At 37.7% G+C, this 20,450-nt stretch overlaps 1 protein-coding gene across 4 annotated transcripts in view; it reads left to right on the forward strand.

The window, feature by feature from the left end:
- Nucleotides 1-20,450, forward strand: part of PTPRR (protein tyrosine phosphatase, receptor type R) — a 145,935-nt gene that overhangs the window by 47,097 nt on the left and 78,388 nt on the right. The window contains exon 1 of one of the 4 annotated variants that reach the window (XM_017832817.1): nt 17,832-17,890. The exons of the other annotated variants lie outside the window; for them this stretch is intronic. The gene's annotated coding sequence lies outside the window, so the exon portion shown is untranslated. Of the gene's footprint in view, nt 1-17,831; nt 17,891-20,450 lie in introns of those variants that run through there. 4 annotated transcript variants of the gene reach the window in all.

Genomic DNA, 20,450 nt, shown 5'->3' on the forward strand with positions numbered 1-20,450 from the left:
TAAGTCACTGTTAAGGGTATTAAATAAAAGTCTCTCACTATCCCTCTAAAATTTATATGTAGATATGATTTTTATGTTATATATGACTCCACTGCACACATTCTGCCCCATTAGGCTGTGTGAAAACATATAGCATAATATCATCTGCCAGTGGGCTGTTACTTATTCTGTGGTTCAAGATTAGAACCAATAGACTTTAGGAAACTTATACAAAAGTGATTTAAAACCTAGCATTACAGTTGTCAATAAACAATCCCACACTTCCCCAAGAAGTAGCCCACAGAAGTGTTAGGTTGCAACAGGGCTTTGCATCTGAAAAAGAAGGATTGTCTAAATTTATTGGGATCAGACCACAGAGAAGAGCTGCATAGTGAAGAGCTTTGTCAGAAGTAAATAAATCAGTTACTCAAGGACCTATGTTTGAACTTACCATACCTGACAAATCTTTCACAGCATTCTTTTAAAACACTGCCTGTTTTCTCTTTTATGCTGTTTATTAAATCAGCACTAATAGATTTGATTATGAAGATGTCTAGAACAAAGAAAAACAAGTGCCTTTGCTCACTGACCTAAAACTAGATTTTAGAGTCTAGATGAGGCAGAGAAGCGGTGAGGGGTACTGAGATGCTCTGTGCTTTAGCACAACCAAAGAACAAGAATTTCCCTCAAGTGCAAGTCAGCAAACTGATCAATGTCTCCTTGTCCATTTGCACTGGCCAAATGATATGAACAGATTTAACAAATCTTGGAGGAAAGTGTTTTCTTTTTCTTTTTTTATTTTTAATCTCCTCTTTCAATCTCAGTATAGCAGAGTGGCAGATACTGTGTGGCAAGACAGTGGCAAGGCCAGATTCTGCATCACATTATGACAGCAAGCAGACAACTCTGGAACTGTACCTTCAGATTTTTTAAGGTTCATTTTTCTTGAATAAGGGTGAAATGATCATAACAGCATCATCTCTGTTGTTTTCATTTTACATTTATTTCTGTTTAAGTCCTCCTCATTTTTTATATGGAGAAATTGAAAAATGTTGTATAGAGTTTATGGACCAGCTAGAGAACAGAACAGATTTTGGCATCTAAAATACATGCAGGAACATGGGCTTGTTAACTTAAGTAGATTAGGAAGAAAGTAAAAATTTTAGTAGTGCTTAATGATACTGATAATTGCATTTTCCATGTTCTAGAAAGATATATGTAGTAGTTATGTTTCCCAAATAAATGGTAGAGTGTTTGGAAAGCTCAGGAAGACAACTCTGCATGATTCAAAGTTCATTCACATTTGAGGAGGATTGTTCTTGACCTTGTAAGTCCAGAAAGTACATTTTTTAAAACAAAGTAAAAAATGATGAAATAATTGCAGGAAGTGGTTTTAATGAACAGACAGTTAAGGAAATCTTGGGAGTTTTAGCACTGTCACTGTTTTAAGGGACTTCTTTGGCAACCCCAGAATTTCTCAGGCTAATAATTAAAATGAGCCAGGCAATTAAAGATAATAGATAAAAGTAGTATGCAAATATAAAGGAACATTTCTTGCTGAGATAATGGGAATAATTAACTGTAAAAGACAAGTAACAATTGAGAAGTCAATATATTCTAGCTTCAGGTTTTAATTAGAGACATTTTACTTCTGTCCTCTGGTTTCACCAGAAGGGAGTGTTCAAGTTAGCAGCGCTATCTTGAAATGAAGTAGAGTGTTTGTAGCAAAAATTAGTTTTAATATGCAGATATTTCCTTTTTTTTTTCTGTGCAAGTTCAGTCCTTTTAATATAAAACTGATTTGTGTTCTAGAATTAGTGCCTTTTCTGGGTTTCTGCATTAGATGCTTTCATTGTCTTCCCATGACAATTTTTTACCCAATCTGAGCTAATCAGCAATGTACTAGGATAGGAGCTGTAGCATGGAAGCGTGGTTAATGTCCTACCACCAGGCTAGACTGTGTTACTCTATCATTTAGTGATGAATGTGCTTTTTATAAAATGGAAGAGTTTTGGAAAGAGAAATCAGGATTTCCTTTGCTGAGGGTGCTAACTGACCCTGTGGGTGCCACTTTCTCTTGGGGCAATTATCTCCTCCAGCCACAAGTGTGGCAGAGTAGTGGGCCTTATGTCTTGCACTTAACATGGAGACTTCTGACTGCTTCACTCTTTCTGGATAGGTGGAAACATTGACAAAATCTGGTTTTTCATTGTCTTTATTTTTTTTTATGTGTGCCCAAATGTGAAATACCAAACGGAAAATGCCAGCTAGCAGCAAATGATTTTCCTTTGGGTCTTCATTTCAATGGGAAGTCAAAACGTATAGTTTTGCTTCATTTACGCAGTTTGTCAGATAGATGGAAGCGTTGAGTATTTCTGCAGCCCTACAGTCAATAAGGGCTGAAACAGAAATATTGACCTCCAAAAGGTACATCTCTTCCACCTGAGCAGGAAAGATAACTGCTGTCATGGTATCAGTAACAGCAGGAAGCCATTATTTGGTGGCAGACAAGCAAACTGGGGGGATGTGGCAAGCAGTTTGTCATTTGTTACTTGTTATGTGTTAGAAAAGAGGGCAGCTCACAGGCCTGCTGAGCTCTGTCTTGCAGAATTTAAACACTCTGCTTTTATTGCAGGTCATTATTCACCATGACCATTAGAAAAAGAGGAAGATTCACTGGAAAACATTGAGGGTGGGCTTGTGAGGACAGGAGTGATAGAGCATGCACTCAGAATTTCCTACCTTCGTTACTTGTTCTCTTTCTCCCACTGATAGCTGAATTTCTGTAATAAATGGCAGAACTGTGTATAATTAATGCTGTGTATAGTTTGTAAATCAGTTTGTAATGTACTTAGACATGCTTTTAGATGAAAGGTACTCACCGTTATCTCTGTGAATCACAGGCTTCTGTCAGGAAATACAGTAGGGCATAAACTTTTTGCTACAAATCACTTTCCTCCCACACCTTGCAGTTTTACAGAAACAAGGCATCTCAGGAGTTTTATTTAATTTTTATATCATTAAATCAAATCTTTGCCTCTCACTCTTGTAATACTTTTCCTTGTCTTTCTTTTCCTCACCCTGCATTGGTCATGTTAATTTAAATGGTGGAGGGTCTGTACAACTGCTAAAAAAAGAATATCTCAACTCTTCTCTCTGTCTGATTCATATTTTGTGATTCAATGTACTGCTCAATGTATTAATTGTTAAAATAAAATAATGGCACCAATGAACATCATATCTGGTTCTTTTAAGAAGTTTGCTAGTAGTTCAGATATTCGTTGTATGAGAAAGCCACTCAAAAAGTGATGATACAACAGTAAATTACATGAATATTTTAAAGCCTTCTTTAGTCAGGAGAAACATTGTAGCACATTGATTATATTTGGATTAATGTGGTTAATCACTTAGTGTGATTTACCATGTTTTTCCACATTGGAGTTTTGCACTGCGTTTGTGTATAAGTCTCAGGAATGGTCAGGAAGCACAACAGGCTTCTAGATCTGCCAGCTGCCTCCCTATTATATAGGGGTTTTGCAACATCCTTTAGATCCCACTGCAGATAGCTTAGGGGCATCCAAGTCCATCAGGTGCAGTCAGATCTTGAACACACTCTCCTGCTGAGTTATTGGAACACATTTTGGTTATATGCCTAGGTTTGATTTATGCACTAATAATAACGCTTTTCGAATCATGAATTTTGTACAGGAGATATTGATCACTGTTGTTTTCCAGGCTTTGCTAGATTTGAATGTTGAAATTAATGTTTTCTTGGCTGCTTTTATTTAACCTTACTGAGGAAGAGCATAAATAGGACAAGTTCCTGTGTCACAGCTAATGAATTCATTGTCCAGCATTCTAATGCAAATGTGCCTTTGTGTCTTTTCATGAACCAGAGGTCCATCTTTGCAGCATGTGCAAGTTGGCTGTAAGTTCTGTTCCACCAGCCCAGGCAAGAGATCAGTGGTCTCTCTGCAGAACAGGGTCTGAGTAGACTGTGTAGAGTAGGAACATCACAACCGTACCATGCTACCCCAGCCCACAAATTCTCTGGACTGCCGTTTGCCAGAGTGTCATATGCCATATTTTGAAACCTTTTCTCCAGAACTGCAATGTATCTGTTATTGGCCAGAATCTTTCAGTGAAAACATATGTATTGCTCAGTTGGTGCTTGTCGGGGCTAGGAAGATGGTTACATTTTTGGAATTTGAGTTACTATTTAACATTGATTGCTTGGATGAGGGCTTTTGAATAATGAATATTGCTTACTTATTGCACCAAATTGGAAGCAAGTTATTGTTTTCAGACATGTATCTCTCAAACCTTGTTTATTTCCCACCAAGATATTGACAGAGAGGAAAACATACTTGTTATGGAGATTAATTTGTTAGTATATGTTCTGTGCACCTTATACAGAGAGACAGCTGAGCAGTAGGAGTTAAGTGATGATAAGTCCGTAAAAAAAATACATGTTAATGGTAGAGTGCTGTTATTGCACACTGTCAAAACCAGGAGATTTTGTCATTACTTCTGTTTATGTGGAGCAAGATAATATATATTTTAACCAGCTCATTTTCTGATTTTTGCAAGGATGTTGATATAGTTATGAATGATTTTCAATGCACTTAAAACATAAGAGTGATCTCCCCCAGTAGTCAAAGTAACATTACCCTGATGAATTCCTGCTGCAAAGTCTGCATTTATCATGATAGGCAAAGTACTCTGTAGCCCTCAGCCTGAATGAGGTCATTTAATGGTCTTATATCTTATTTTATGTCATTTAAAGTTTATTTATTCAGTACTGAATGGCTGACAAAATATCAGACTCTGATGCTGCAAAGACACTATGGTGTTGTGGACATAGGGTTGTTGTCATCTTTATGTCTCTGAAATAGTTTGCAGTTATGTGAAAATATGGATAACTAAATTTTACATGAAATTGTATCCTTTTCCAAGGACTTTGAACATTCAAAGTTGATGCATGGGTAATTTTCAAATTATTCTAAATATACAGAAATGTACTTCTGAAAGATATGTCATTAGAGACTGTGAAGGATGTAGAAGGGAAGGATAGACAACATCAGAAGCTACAGCTCTGTTATCATCTCCCAGCCAAGATTTTCCGCTCTATTTTGCCATTCGTCAATCTCTGCAATGGCCTACTAATCAATTCTAACGATGTGGTGTTTGATTTATCAGTTGAATGACTGAAGTGACTGTTTTTCTGGATATCATGTTGTCATATGTTTGAATTAGTCTATTCCTAACTTGATTTGGGGTTGGGATTTTTGTTGGTTGTTTTTTGGGGTTTTTTTTGCATGTGTGAAATGGTTTGGATACATTTCATATACAGAAAAATAACAGCTGGTGAGGGGGTGAGGAAGAGTAAGATAAACCTACTAAAATAAGGGGATAGCTTTTATCATATGTAGAGAGTTCTTGTCTTCAAACAACATCCTGTATGACTCTTCATCCTTTGTCTAAAAGATCTATATGCCTAAAGGTATCCTCTCCAGAAGGAAAAAAAATTGATTGTGTCCTGCCTTGCAGTGATAGTAAATCTGGTACAACAAAGTAGACTTAATCCTAGTGTAATGATTGAATTAGAACAAGCATTAGCATAGGCAGTTGTCTTTGGCATCCTGGGTCTAGGTTCAATCTCATATTTCACAAATGATAGAGGGAAAGGACTGTGGTCAGAAATGATCAAGTAGAAAATCTGAAACTATGTCCTTGCACGGCACATTTGTGGCCCTGCATCAGAAACACTGGGCAAGTGAGAAGGCACCCAGAAACAGTGGGTAAACTTTAATTCATATTTAGGCTCAGAAGCTTATCCCAGTCTGACAGCTTCTGCAGAGTACTGTGATCTCTAGAAAGTTCTAAAGGAAAAAAAAAGGCATTTTTTTAATAACAATGTCTGAGGAGATAACCTTCCTGCAGCTCCCATATGCTGTCCTGCTACATTTCTAACAAATGAAGCAAGGTTTAGGGTTAAAGCTTGTATTACAGAAGCTGTTGGGGGCACTGCTGTTGAGTTCAGTATCTGTGAACTCACGCTTACATAATTTGAGTAGTGCCTCCATGTGCTGTCACTGGGCAGCACTGAGAAGAGCCTGGAAGTATCTTCTTTGTTCCCTCACATCAGATTTTTTTGTTTGCACATTGCCAAGGTCCCTTCTGTACATTCTCTTCTCCAGGCTAAGCAATCCCACATGAAGTTTCAGCAACTGCTTTGGAGTCCTTGTCTTCATGGCGGTAAAGTATGTTTACTTTGGTGCTTGTGTGAGCAGCAGTGGGTCCCAGATCACAGCTCTCTGTCTATTTGAAGGTCATCAGGAATACCAAATGCTTGGATTCAACATCATAGTCCTAGTTCAGCAGAAGCCTAGAGCTTTTGCCTGAATCAAACCTCTGCCACTGCCAAAGGCATCTTCACTTCATCCCCAGGTCCAGCTTACTTCAGCCTCAACAGAAACCTGGAGCACTTGCTGATTTACAGTGTCTAACCTCTGTAGCTTGTAAGGGCAAGAGCTAACCTAAGAAACTTAGTTTTCCTCATTTTGGTGATGTAGAAGTGAGTTTAGTCCTGTAGGCATAGACCTGGCTCCCAGATTTTCTATGTTACACGACCACAGGGTTGAAATGACAGCTTTTTCTGGCATAGATATTCACTGCAGTATTCAGGGTTATGCATTTATGGACTATTCCTAAAAGCTCTGGACCAGGAACTGTGAAGCACCCATTCGTTGCAGACAGGTGAAACAGGATCCAAAGTAAAACAGAGACATTGAAGCCCTGAGTAACCACTGAACACCTTGCCCTCTTCAGTGTATATCTATGTAGAATAGCAAAAAGTACATGGTGCTCCAGGGCCAAACTCACTTCTATGCACACTCTGCATCTTTACATCGTTCTGTAGGAAAGCATATTCTGAGATTTTGGCAGAGGAGAACAGTTTTTATGAAATAATTATATCCTGGGTCCATTGATCCTAAGCAGAAGTAGGAATTATCATTTAATGTGAGAAACTGTTAGGTTTATCCAGCAGAGACACAGCATAAAAAAATGTTTTGGTTACATTACTTTTGTACTTTAAAATTATTTATCCTTGACATGTAATTTAGAAAATAGGGTTTGATGACTGTTGGTAATTGCCTGTCTGTTTTGGGATAAGTATGTGTAGTGTGCAAAATTGATGTTACTAATTAAATAACAGAAACAGGAACCAACAGTTAATTGTAGTCTGTGCAGGTTGCCCCTCAGGTGTTTTGTATGCCTGGGTAACTCTCAACTCATTAGTAGAAACAAAGTTAATAAGTGTTTACAGGACTGGAAGCATCTGGAGAGTTACAAAATCATTACATCCCATAGAAGCTGTGTGCATTTGAATGTGTGCGGTCATGATCGTGGTCATGTTCCTGATCACCAGCATAAGAGAGACATTAATGAATTGAAAAGTGGTAGAAAATGACAGCCTGCATGTAGTCCTCTCTGTCGATTACCATGATAAAAGATATAATAACTGAATTTTACTGCCTCCCTGATGTGGCTATACAGCTTCCAGTCAGTTCAGAGGTTGAGCAGGGATTATATTCATGTTTTCCTGGAGGTATCTGTTCATTTGTTTATCAGATATGAACCCCGACTCACTTTATTAATCACTCCTTTTAAAAATATATTTCTTTGCAGGTGAACTATATATGCTTTTCCAAAATTTTAATTGTCTTGAGTTTAGTTGTATTAACTACATGATGTTCAGGTGGACTTCACCTGAATCACCAGGTGTGTCTGACCTACCCTAATGTTTATTCTGAGTTATCACTGAGCTTCTGCATTATCTTCACATTTTTGTATGACTTTGTGTGACTCATCAGACCTCTAATAAGCATGTTAACTGGCACAGAGTACAAAGTTGCTAGGAGTAGTTTCCTGAAAGAGGTCATTTGTTCCAGCATATTTGCAGGTTTACCCTTTGATTTTCTCTTTCAACATCCAGTATGATTACTTTTGGAACAGAATATATACATGAAATTACTATCACCAATGATTTCTTATCCCTCCAAAGGTCTCTAGAATCTCCTTTTCTCTATAATTATGAAAAATTTGCCATCTCAATGTATATCCCTGTTGATATTTAAATAAAAAAAGCAAGTAAACTTAAGTCTACTGGCCCTAGGTATCCATTGATAGTTTTTCTTTCTTTAGCTGTTGACAGCAGTTCATGTAGACTTCTTTTTTTTGATGTAGACTTTACAGTACATCGCGTAGACTTTACAATATTTACACAGTTGTCTAAAGCAATAAAAATGATCCTTCTTCACAGAAGCATAATTTATATTATTCTATTTCTAGTCTTTTCATGAGCTTTGCACTTTTCTACGTGTGGAAGGCCTTTGGGTTTTCATAAACAGGGAATGTCTAGAAGTCAGCACTCTCTGGATTTGAAAGCAGGGCAACAGGTGTTCCTACAGGGCTGGACTATATTTGTAGCTCAAAAAATATTTCGCTGTCTCTCCTAAAGGGTTTTTTTATTTGTGGCCATAATCAGGGGAAACTTTACAAGGTGGACCTGTCGTGGGCAAACTGTCTTTTCAAAATCTGAGGAATATGTCAGACAAGAGGCTAGGCTGGGGTAGCACTGCCACTACCACAATCACTGTTGTCAGAATTCCAAGCAGCCTGAAACTGGGTTTTCACTGTAGATAGATATGCAGGCCCAGCTTGAGGTCATATTCATTATAAGGCTCTTTAGGAAACCCTGACTTACAACCTTTTTATGGAGAGGAAACTCATATCCAGAAAAACAAATTAAAGGCACTACAGAAGAGCAAATATCACTAGTGGCGTGAAATGATCCCTTTTATCAAGTTTATTTAAGGAAATGTGAATGTTTGAGTGTAGAATTCACACTGGGGAAGCAAACATTGATAATAGTAAGCCTGTATTCCCAATTCTCTTTCTGCTTTTCCAAGTTTATAAGTCTGTTGTTGCTTCTTAGTACCTGCTTTGAACCAAGAATGGCACTGTGGCTTCTCTTTGCAACCAGATGTAATACTTCTTCAGTCTAAAGCAAACAATCACATGCTCTACTAATAATTAAAGCTCTACATGTTTTCAATTGTACTTGAAGTTTGAATACACAGGTATGCATAAATATCTTAAGGATATGGCCTTTAAAAGTCTCATATATCCAAAGATTCATCTTCCTTAAGAACATAGACTGTCAGGTTCTTTCTTGTGCAAAAGGTTTGTGAAAAACAGCTTTAAATAACAAAAATCATCACCTTTCTTATATAGGTATCAATTTTACTTTCTTTTGCTAAATCATCTCAAAAATATTAAAATTAAAAGGTTTGAATCACTGAATGAAGATTTGGATTTTTTACCTACATATATGGCAGAATGGCTGTTCAAGTAAAGGATTGAATCTATTAGGACTCCTACAAAATTGAAAGACATTATTATTTATTCATTGCATTTTGCAAAGTATTTTTTAAAATATATTTTTTCTCATTTGTGAGCTGCTCTATGATCTGTCTAATCTCTATATTAGCTGTTAGGGCAGAAGACAGAGGAGAAGACACAGGATACCGAATTACGATGAAATTTAAGAACTTCACAGTTAGGTGCAAAATGAACAGCTTAGAATCTCCAATCATAGCCTAATTGTAAAAGACTGATGAATCATAACATAAATATGTTTTCAAATTATATTAGGTAAAAAAAGACACCATTCATCTGACATGACAAAGTTCCCATCTCATTCAGATTATCCTGTGACAAGAGGGAGATGAAGAATTGAGGGCAAAGGGTTTTCAGCTATGACATTCAGCTTCACTGATTTTATTTCTCTTGTTTCTTGAAGTACCAATTTGGGGAAAAATTAAAACTGAAAAAAAAATCACCTTTTGAAAACCATTTTACTACAACAACAAAGAATATTTAAGAATATTTACAAAGAATATTTAAGAATTCCTCTTACTGTTTCCTTTGCTTAAAGCACAGAGATTTCTTTATAAAATGTTAATTTTCATTATTTTTTACTATTTTGTTTTCCTCTTTTCCCTCCAGTCATTTAATTCGGCAATTCTGGAAGGTTTTCTGGGAATGTTATTTTTAATGTGAAAAAGATCATAGAAATGAGAAGCTGGAAGAGCCATTTACTTAATCTTTTGTTTCTTTGTTCATCCCAGCATGGGGTTATTCCATTTATGGTACGTTATTTTTTCTTCAGCATTGTTTCAGGTAGTGAACTGAACATTCCTCCACCAGACACAATCTAATGATGAAGCTGGTAAGGCAGGTTTGTTGGTTTTAGTTCTAACTAAAAGAGAAGAGGCAGTAGAGGAGTTAGTTGAGACTGAGGATGAGCCCTGCCAACCCTAATGACCTTGGCAATCAGGTACCACATTAGTAGTAACCTACCACATTTTTCATTGAGGTAACATGCTACTCTCCGTGCTTTGTAGTATAATGGTTTCTGGAGTTCCAGAAATCCTGTGAACACATATAGAGAGCAATTGTATTGCTCTTGCACAAACGGATCCAGCCTGGTCTGGTGAAGCTGAACTTGCTGCTATATGCAAAGCCATGATAGCAATGTTGTGGTAAGGGATGGGGCTGAGCCCTGCTGTACATCTCTGGTGCTCTGTCATGCTATCCTGTTGGGTCATATAGTGGGTGGGATTACACCCTCATATTGAGTTGTATGATAGGGGCTGTGCTGTTCAGGGCTGACAGGAGAGAGGGTGAATGTATATAATATATACATTTAGACTGCTGCACAACAATGTGGTATCTCTGTCTTTGGAGGAGTGAGAGATGGGACATAAGAGCAGTCCAAAATACATGATTTGTCAGCACTGTGTGAAGAGAAGAGAAAACACAGCAGGGAAGTGGGAAGTGAGGGTAGTGCAGGAAATAAAGCTCTTTGAAGCTCTCCAGTAAATTCACAGAATCACACAGAATCTTAGAATATGCTGAGTTGGAAGGGACCCACAAAGATCATTGAGTCCAACTCTTAGCCCTGCACAGCACCCTCCCGAAGAGTCACAGCGTGTACCTGAGAGTATTGTCAAAACACTTCTTTGTCAGCTTTGGTGCTGTACCGCTTCCCTGGGGAGCCTGTTCCAGCACCCAACCACCCTCTGGGTGAAGAACCTCTTGCTAATATCCAACCTAAACCTCCTGACACAACTTCGGCCATTCCCTTGGGTTCTGTCACTGGTCATCACAGAGAAGAGATCAATGGCTGCCCCTCCTCTTTCTCTCACAAGGAAGTTGTAGACTGCAATGAGGTCTCCCCTCAGTCTCCTCTTCTCCAGGCTGAACAGACAAAGTGACCTCAGCAACTCCTCATATGGCTTCTCCTTAAGGCCAAGAGTATATTATGTGTTTAGTCTGACACTGATGGGATCCACTGAGTTTGGTCCTGTGCACTGACCAGAGATTGTCCAGGCCTTACACATTTGTGTTCCACTGAATGCAGCCAGTGTCTCCCAGGTAGTCAGATGAATTTCAGTGGGATAGTGTCAGTGGATTTTCTTCCCAGAAACAGTTGCCGGTTAGGACTGTTTGCAAAATGTATCTCTGTCTTATCATAGCAAACAGGAACAAGATCTCGTAAATGATAGATCTCATTGAGATATTTTCTCAAAATAAGCTAAAAGTCCATTGCTACAACTTGACATTAGGTATAAAAAATAGACAACAATAGCCATAATCTCAAATGAAATTCCTGTCTTTCTCTGCGTGATACTGTGAAAAAAAAAAGTATAACATATAAATATACAAATTTAAATCATGTTCCTCCAGTTTTCCTGAGGCTTTGTAGCTTTTGTTTTGTTTTGCTTTTGCACTTAAATTCTGATCTAGTTTAGGTAGACTCACCTCCACTGATAAGTTTAGGCTATAAGTTTTATCCGTATACCAACTGAGATAGAAGCCATATGGCATTTTTTTAAGAAGCATAGATGCTATTGTTGTCTCTTTCCTAGGAAATAAGGTAGATGTCCTGTTTGGTTGGTTTTTTTTTTTATGAAGTCTATGAGTCCTTTTCCATCATTTGCAGGACTTTGGTTTTGATCTGACAGGAGTAACACAGATATTGCTCTGGATCGGAGCCATGCACTAGGTTTCAGCAAAGTTGAGGGTTTCTTCACAGACATCTTTTCCTGCCCATGCAAAGCAGCAGCCACAGAACCACTGGGAACCTCACAGGTTTCCAGAGTGCAGGAAAGAGCAGGAAGTGTGCATAAAGGTACACTTGTGGTGTTTGTAGAGAGGAGCAGTTCCTCTCAAACACAAATGGCAATGCTCATGGTCACTTGGGGAAATCTGAGAGATTATTACTTCTATGTTTAAAGAATATTGTTAAAAAAATAACTAAGAAAGAAAGAAAGAAAGAAAGAACAAAAGAAAAGGGCATCTTACCCACTGAATTTGCTATTGCTATTTCTCACTGAAAGAATTACGAATTGTTTTGCTTTTGTGTATATGTGACAATGAGAGAACTGCATGCAAACAGTTTTTATATTCTCTTTTAAGAGTGATCAATTCTGAGACTAAAAGGAGAAAAAAAATTGGTTTTCTCATTCTAAACATCTGAGGTTGGCTTTGACAGCTGTGTTACCTGTCTAAAAAAGACAAAATAACACAGAATGGTCTTCTGATCCAAACATAAAAGACAGAAATTGAAGATTCATTAATTAGGCTCTGTCTCCCAGTCATTTTAGAGCAGTAACATCTCATAGTACAGGACAGCACAGCTTCTTCATCTTTGACTTCACAAGTAGAGTCCTCTTTTAAGAAAAGTTGCCCAAATTAGCCTGAAAGCCATTTTAGAAAACTTGACAAGAGTTGAGTCAAAAAACTTGTCCTGTATTAGGACATTTAGGATTGTATTGGGACATTTAGGACAAAGTGTATATATTGCATTTTCAAAGCCAGAAACTTGTTGGTCAAAAATACAATATTGTTATTAGCATTTACGGGACTCATTGAGGTAAAACTCTCCTTAAATCTGTGAAGACTTGGTGTTAGTATTTTCCCTTAAGCTGTGACTTCTCTGTTCAGAAGAGGAAAATCCAGTCTGACCATGATGATGTCTGTTCTTGGTTCATGTTGATTTTGAGTGCTAAAGTAGGTAGGGGAAAGTCGGTAATACAAGTTTTATTCCAATAATTTGTGATTATGGTGATGATAATATCTATAAACAGACTTATTTGGGCTAAAAGGCTGAACACAAATAAAGATCCAAAATATACTGACAAATTGCATCACACTAAAGAGCCCTTGTTATTTGACATTTGCTTCCTAAAAATGGGATCCTGATCTGTCCAGAGTTGAAGGCTAAGAATCGCTTCTTACTTTGAAAGTCTTGGTTGTGCTAGACAATTAATCCAGACTGCCCTGGGACATGAGCCTTATTCAGGAATCGCACAAGAACAGCCATTTGTGTAAACGCCTCGATTCTAGTTGAATAGAATGTATTTTAAGACCTTTTTCTTTTTTTTTGCCCCCTCAGATGTATTTCAAATTTTATTCTTCCTGTGCCCAGGAACTGCAAAGAACTATGATTATGAGAAAAAAAGGGAAAGTATTTGCTTCTTTCTATAACATTCCCACTGTGTGTGTGTTCAGGCAGATTTTGTTCATCTGAAAATAAATGCCTGAGAAAGCAAGGATGTCAGCAGTACTGAAATCTTACTTGGATTTTCAAAGAAAAGAGAAAGATTATGAAGGAGAGTAAGTCAGTGGGAGTCTTTTGTCCACATCACTGCCTGGAAGATGTGGAAGTTGCTGTATTGTCTTAGGTTTCTACTTTGTTCTTCATTATTATATTTTATATATATATATATATGTCTCTGCTACAAACTAAATTTAGAATTCTGAAGATAAAAAGAAAAGGATGATTTTGGGATTTTTTTTACATCTGGAAGGCATTTTGATGTATTGAGGACCATTTTTCAAAGTTTTAACAGGAATTTTAACTTCAGTAACTAAGAATTGTTTGCAACAAAAACAACTAGCTGAAATGAGGGGTTTACAAAGAGAGCAAGAAGAAGCAATACTGGCTTTCTAGCATTTAGAACTCTACACTGATTCTACCTAGAGCTTTAATAATTGGACAGAATTAATGTCTGAAATGAGGGTTTTACAAAAAGAGCAAGAAGAAACAGTTCTGGTTTTCTGGCATTTAGAGCTTTACACTGGCTCTGCCTAGAGGTTTAATAATTGGAGAGAAGAAACAAGACATAATCTAAAGTGCTGTGCTGAACAGGCTCAATAGGATCTGTTTACTCTGAGGATTACATCTGGCTTTGGGATGATGAAATAGGATGTGACTGGTACAATCATGATGTGCATAAAAGTTATGTCAGATGTAATAGCACCATGCATTTCTTTTGTAATGGAAGGAATAAATTTTTTGCTAATCTTGAATAAGGACAGATAGGAAAATTTTATGGAGCTTATTATACATGACTCTCAAAGAACAAAAGGTTGAAATAGTATTCAGCTGAGCTTTTCCAGCTCTCCCTGTGTTTTCAACTCTCTGTATTGTCTTGTACTTTTCCATCATCTTGTCCTTTTCAACTGTCTGCCATAAGGGAGGAGGGCAGGGAGAGGTGGATGAATGAAGGAAAAAGCCTAGAAAACTATCAGAGCTTTGAAATTAACTTCAACTGTTATTTTAAGAAAACTTATATACTTTGTGATTAAGTAAATCTGAGTCTGTGAAGAAATGCAACTCCTAATTAAAAAAAAAAAGACAGGAAGTAACTTTTGGGGGATGCTCTAGAAAATCTGCCATGAAGCCCAACAGAACTACTGCAGCCTTCTGCCCCTTTCCTTCCCCCTTCCAAAGGGCTCTGACCATACAGAGACCTTTCGGGACTGGTATTATTTAATGATGGCTGTCCCATGGACAATAAATAGCTTTTTCTTTGCCTCTCCTACAACCCTTCATCAATGACAAGCATGCATTCTGTGGGCATTTAGGATAAGAGATTCTGGAACCCTCAGACTCAGTAAAAGTCCTGTTAACTTTACTGGGCTCTGGATAAGGTTACTCCCCTATTGAGACGGGGCTGTGGGATGGTAGTCTCTTGCAATCCATAGTGCATTAGGTGTTTGGAACCTGTACATACTTTCTGACTTCCAAACGTATGATAATGCATTAATGATACCATAGGAAAGAGGTAAAGGGAAATGAGTACAATGAGCATTGTGAGGGCTGTCTAACACATGGTCTCAGACTGTCACCCCACTAACTACCTTGCACTGTGGTACAGCAATGACCCACATGACTCAGAAGCCAGGATAATGAAATAATCTACCTTCTGAGATTTCCTTCAGAAGAAAGAAGACTATTCTGTGTCTTCTCATTAGTTGTGATCAGTAAATCCACGTTACTTTGTGACACCACACTGAAAGAGCTGGCTCTTATTTTTGCTTGGAGATTGGAAGCCCAGAGGTTAATGCAAAACTGATGGAAATCAAAGTCCACCTCTCAAAGACAAGCATTAACAAACCTTATCCTTAATAGACTGAATGCATTCTCATACACTTCAATCATCAATGAAGGTCATAGAGTCTTTCTATAGCTGACTGACTCACTGCCCAAGTGCATGTAAAAGCTCAGTGAGGGAATTGAGGGAATCATGGCCAGGAGCCAGACCTCACAGATGGGACATTTCTCACTCTTGTGTTGATGCTTCCCACAGAATTGGTCAAATCAGCCCCAAATCAGCTGATCTCATCTAAGAAATTAGTTCTTCTCCCTGCGAAAAGAAGTGTAAATCTGTCACATAACTGAGGCAAACCAGTTTAGTCATATCACCCACCTGCTTCCAGGGTAGTTTTGCCAGTCTGAGCAATGGATGCCAGTGGAGTGCCCTGGCATCACCTCAGCACCTGGTATGGCATCTTCATCCTCTGCAATGCAGCACTTTCTAGGATTGTCCTCGGCTGGTACCTACACATGCAAACAGGACTTAAATGAAACCCAGTATCTAGCCCAGGACGATGGCCAGCTCTTAAACCTTGTGATAGCATGCTGAGAAACTTCTCCTGTTGTTGTTGCACTAATGTTCATTTTTGTTTCTGATAGTGACAGGTATGGTAGTCAAGTGTATGACAAGGCTTGTAGTATGTCTTCTGAACAGTTTTCAGGGACATTAGTGACTTTCAACATCCATCTAAGCATCCAGTCCCATTCCTGCCTCGTGTTCAGTTTTTGGCCCCAGCAATTTCCTGTGGTGTAAAGGTCTATGGATTAATCGCGTGTGGGAAAGACTGCTTCTTTTTATAAATTTTCATTTTCTCGTGTTTTAATGAATATTCACTTGAAAATCACTATGAGGGGAAACCACACAGCTGCCTTGACTAATTGGATTAACCCTATACTTCTCATTAGGGCTACTTCTGTCTTTATTTCAGAGAGTTCATAACGTGCATAAATATTTAAATGTATATGCTTTCATGAAAAATTGATCAAGAGCCAAAATTGTTCTTTAATGCTACATGAGAAATGCATAATTCCAGGAAACATTATGCTTACTTTAAACAAAGATTTTCTGTGTAAGGTGTGAGGGTTTTTTTCTCTAGCAAAAATGTGACTAAAGTTGTACAATGTCACATCTTGAAAAGCAACAGACAAATATACCAAACCTCTCTAGACTAATCAGGACTGAAGCAATCAAAGTAACCTATTCCTATTGCTTTTTCCTAATGTTTATACAGAACCAGTTTAGAGCTCTCTTTTCTCATTACCCAAATACTCTTTGGACAAGCACACAGAATTTTGCAGTCCGCATGTGAAATCTGGGGTTCTTTGGCAGATTTGCATATTTTGCAGCTTCAGTGTCTCCTCATTAGAAATCAGGTGACTTAAACAGAAGCATTTTCCAGGTCCAGAGCATTTCTTAGTGCTTTCACTGGTTCTTGTAAACTCAAATGTATGCCTGTAATTTTTCTGGTATTTCAGTTGATTTTCACTTCACTTTATTCGGTAATTGCTTCCTGACCTTGGAAGTATTTAAGTGTCTCAAGATTTATATTTCTAGTCATATTGTGTTTTGGCACAAATATATTATGTGTGTAAGTTTGAGTAGGTCACTGTAGACAACTGCTGATACATAAAAACATGAATCTTCTTTAATTAATCACTAGAATAATTGATTTTATACTCAGGAGAATTTTATCTTAGTTTACAGACATAATTTAAAGTTTAATGTGGACCTCATAAAAGGGCAGGTCTTTCCTCTTGAAGAAAATCACATTGTAGAGGGAGAGGTAAACAGGAGAGGAGGCTATGCACCTCAGATACCAGTTTGGTTTAGGGCAAAGTGCCTTTGGAGTGACACTTGGCAAAACGCATTGTTGTAGTTGCATAATGCTGGCTAGGGACATACTGGCTCCTGTGGGATTCATGGACTATGTGAGACAGTAAAGTTGCTGTGACATGACTCACATAGTTTTATAAAAGCCAAAATCTTCTATGGATGTGTATTAGGCACCTGATCCAGCCAAATGGGCTAACGTGATGCCCTATGTACCTGCAATTTCAAATCATTGAAGAGCAACAGGAAGGAAAATTTAATGTGTTTAGGGGGAAAAATAGAAAGAAAACGCAGGTATTTTCACAGTTTGCTGCCAGATTTGTTGTAGTCCTTTTTTTGGTTGTACAGCTGAGACTGTCTGATGAGGGTGACAAGATGAAACACTGTGACACTAATTAAGCATAGAGACTGTCACTGTGCAAGCAGCAGAGCAGGGTGCTCAGACAGAGGGACTCAGAGCTTGGCCGCAGTTCAGTATTTGCTTTAGCACAGAACACCCCCCCCCCCCAGTTTTATAGCATTTTTAACTTTCTTAGAACATATATAAATAAGTGGAGCACAGGCAGGTAAGGCAACTCTTTTCTGAGCTTTCTCTTTTGCTTGGCTTAAGTAAATATGGGTGTTTATTTTTGTTTTAGCACAAAATAGAACTGAACACCAATGGCCTTTAAATATGTAAAATTCCTAGCATGTATAATTTGTTGATTTGCTTCTCATCTTTTTTTGCAAAAGTATTGTGAAGGCCTATACTTTCACCTTTAATTTTCTTCATTCTTGATTATTTTTGCTCCTGTATATTCACGTAAGCTAGAGGTTTGAGAAAACATCTGTGGTGATAGGATCAGATGAGTTTAGAGGGGAGCAACAAATGCATAGAAAAGGAATGGTAGATTTGAAGCTCATTGCAGAAAGGATATAATTGATGATAAGTGAAATATAAGAAAGGGAGGCATCTCTGAATTTTTCTTAAGAAGTAAAACTTGACCTGGCAAATTATGATTTATTGTAATATCCTAAAAATATTGTTTCAGAAACTGTATTATACATTCATCCCTTTCATGTTAGCATTTTGGTGGGTTTTTTTTTTCTTTCCTTTAACATGAAAATCTTCATCAAAAAGCCCCTGTAGGATTTCAGTTGTGAATGATCTTTCGTGGTTCTGTGTGCTGAGTTTCCCTTTCTGGAACTCTGTCTTCTCAAGTTTTCCACTATAAGCAGAAAACTCCTTTACTTCAAACTACCTGTTTTACTTGGATCAGATAAACCTAGAAACCGTCGCTACAGTTTCAATATCCAGGTCGGTAATTGCTCAGGAAAATGAGTCCTCCAGGGTGTCCTCCTGTGGGGTCAACAAGCCGCTACTGCCAACAGCAGCAGCAGATTCAAAACTGTAACCTCCTTGGGGAGGTAGTTGTGATCCATGATCAACACTACAGATGAACAAAAGGTAAATGATTAGTGCTGTCTTACTGGGATGTTTCAGCCTTTTCTTTTCCAAAGAAAAAGGAGCAGCTAGAGGAACACAGTAAGACACAACCTGTGTATCTGTGTTAGTGCTTTATTTATTTAGATGAATAACTTTACAGGGGTTAGTTTCACATTTTATTATAGGTAGTGTGAGAACTCATAATGATTTCATTTGTGTAATTATACTGTGTAAATGGTTGGACAGGTTTGCATTCTAGGGTACCATTCTCTTAGTAACAGTTTACAGTGTTGTCTAATGTATAGGTATTGTTACATTTATACTTCATCCATTAGCAGTTTTGTATCCTAATCTCCTACCTTTGTGGATTATAGTCAACACAGTATCAAGGCATACCATCAGAATGGTGCAATAATATTAATTAGAAATTTTCTACTGATCGGAATAGTTAAGACTTTTTTCCTTTCTCTTCTCTATCTTCTTTCTTTTCAGTTTTGTTTGTTTGTTTTTGTTTTCTTTTTTCTCGTTTTTTTCAACAAAAATTTTTATAGTCAAGAATTCGCAGAAAGGCAATTTTACACTGGACCCTCAGGTCCGACTTAAATTTCAGTCACCTTTTGAAGGGGCATGCCAGAGTTCAGAATATAATGTCCCCAAGTGTTGCCTTCATCCCAGATAGTGTCAGTATGATAACATTCTTGTAATTGAGGAGACTCATTGCTTATGCTGAATAGCAATTAATTAGCTGTGATCTTGTCAGAAGGAACTTGGGAAAAGACTAATCTTGCCCTGTTCCTATCATTTTCCATAAGAATCCAGAGCTGACCACAGGATAATGAACTTGATATGTCTCCAGTCTGATCCCCTCCTGCTTTATGCTTTTATACATACAGTGCAAAAAAAAAAAAAAAAGGGTAATAGAGAGCACAGAGCTCTTGTGATGTTCTGCTCACTCTTAAGCAGGTGCTCTCGGGATCTTATCAAGCATTTCTGTACATTCTCTTTCAATGATTCAGTTAGAAAGGGACTCCAAAGTACCACATGGAAGTACTGATCACCAGGCATCATGTGAAGACTCTATATCTGGGTCTTCTTGGAAACAGGAGATTTGAACCTAAATTATTTCCTGGGTAAAATTACACTGACTTCACAAGAAGGATCTGAACTTGAGGAAACTTTTAAATTTCACTATAATTCTAACACAGAAAGAAAATGCTTCAGTGATATAGTTTGCCTCTGCTGGGAATCATAGTGTCCTCTGACTCACAGGAGGAAGTTTTAGGAAATTCAAGCACGGGTAATGTATCCAGAATGTTTCTTTTTTGATCTCAGAAAGCACTAATCAAAATGAAAGTTGTATAATTTCACTGTGTCTGACTCATTCTTCACCTTCAGGGAGAAATGCTAATATAGTATTCGAAGTGATTCTTCATTGTGCAAATCCAACATCTCATTCTTTAAAAGTGCATTGTGTTTAATGCTTGACTTTTGTTTTTAAGGTAGTACTTGTGATATATTAAACACTGTGACTTGTCCAAGGAATTTAGCCAAAAACCTCTGGAACCTATTTTGAGTGTAGTTGAGGAAAGGTGGTACTTTGCTAATGAGCAGCATTTAAGGTACTTAAATTTATCTTTGGACTTACTGTATATTGTGATGCAAGTAGATTGCACAGATTATTGTTCTGGGAAAAAAAAAAT

This window comes from Lepidothrix coronata, unplaced genomic scaffold (assembly GCF_001604755.1).
Source record: "Lepidothrix coronata isolate B3197 unplaced genomic scaffold, Lepidothrix_coronata-1.0 Scaffold206, whole genome shotgun sequence".
NCBI classification, from domain to species: domain Eukaryota; kingdom Metazoa; phylum Chordata; class Aves; order Passeriformes; family Pipridae; genus Lepidothrix; species Lepidothrix coronata.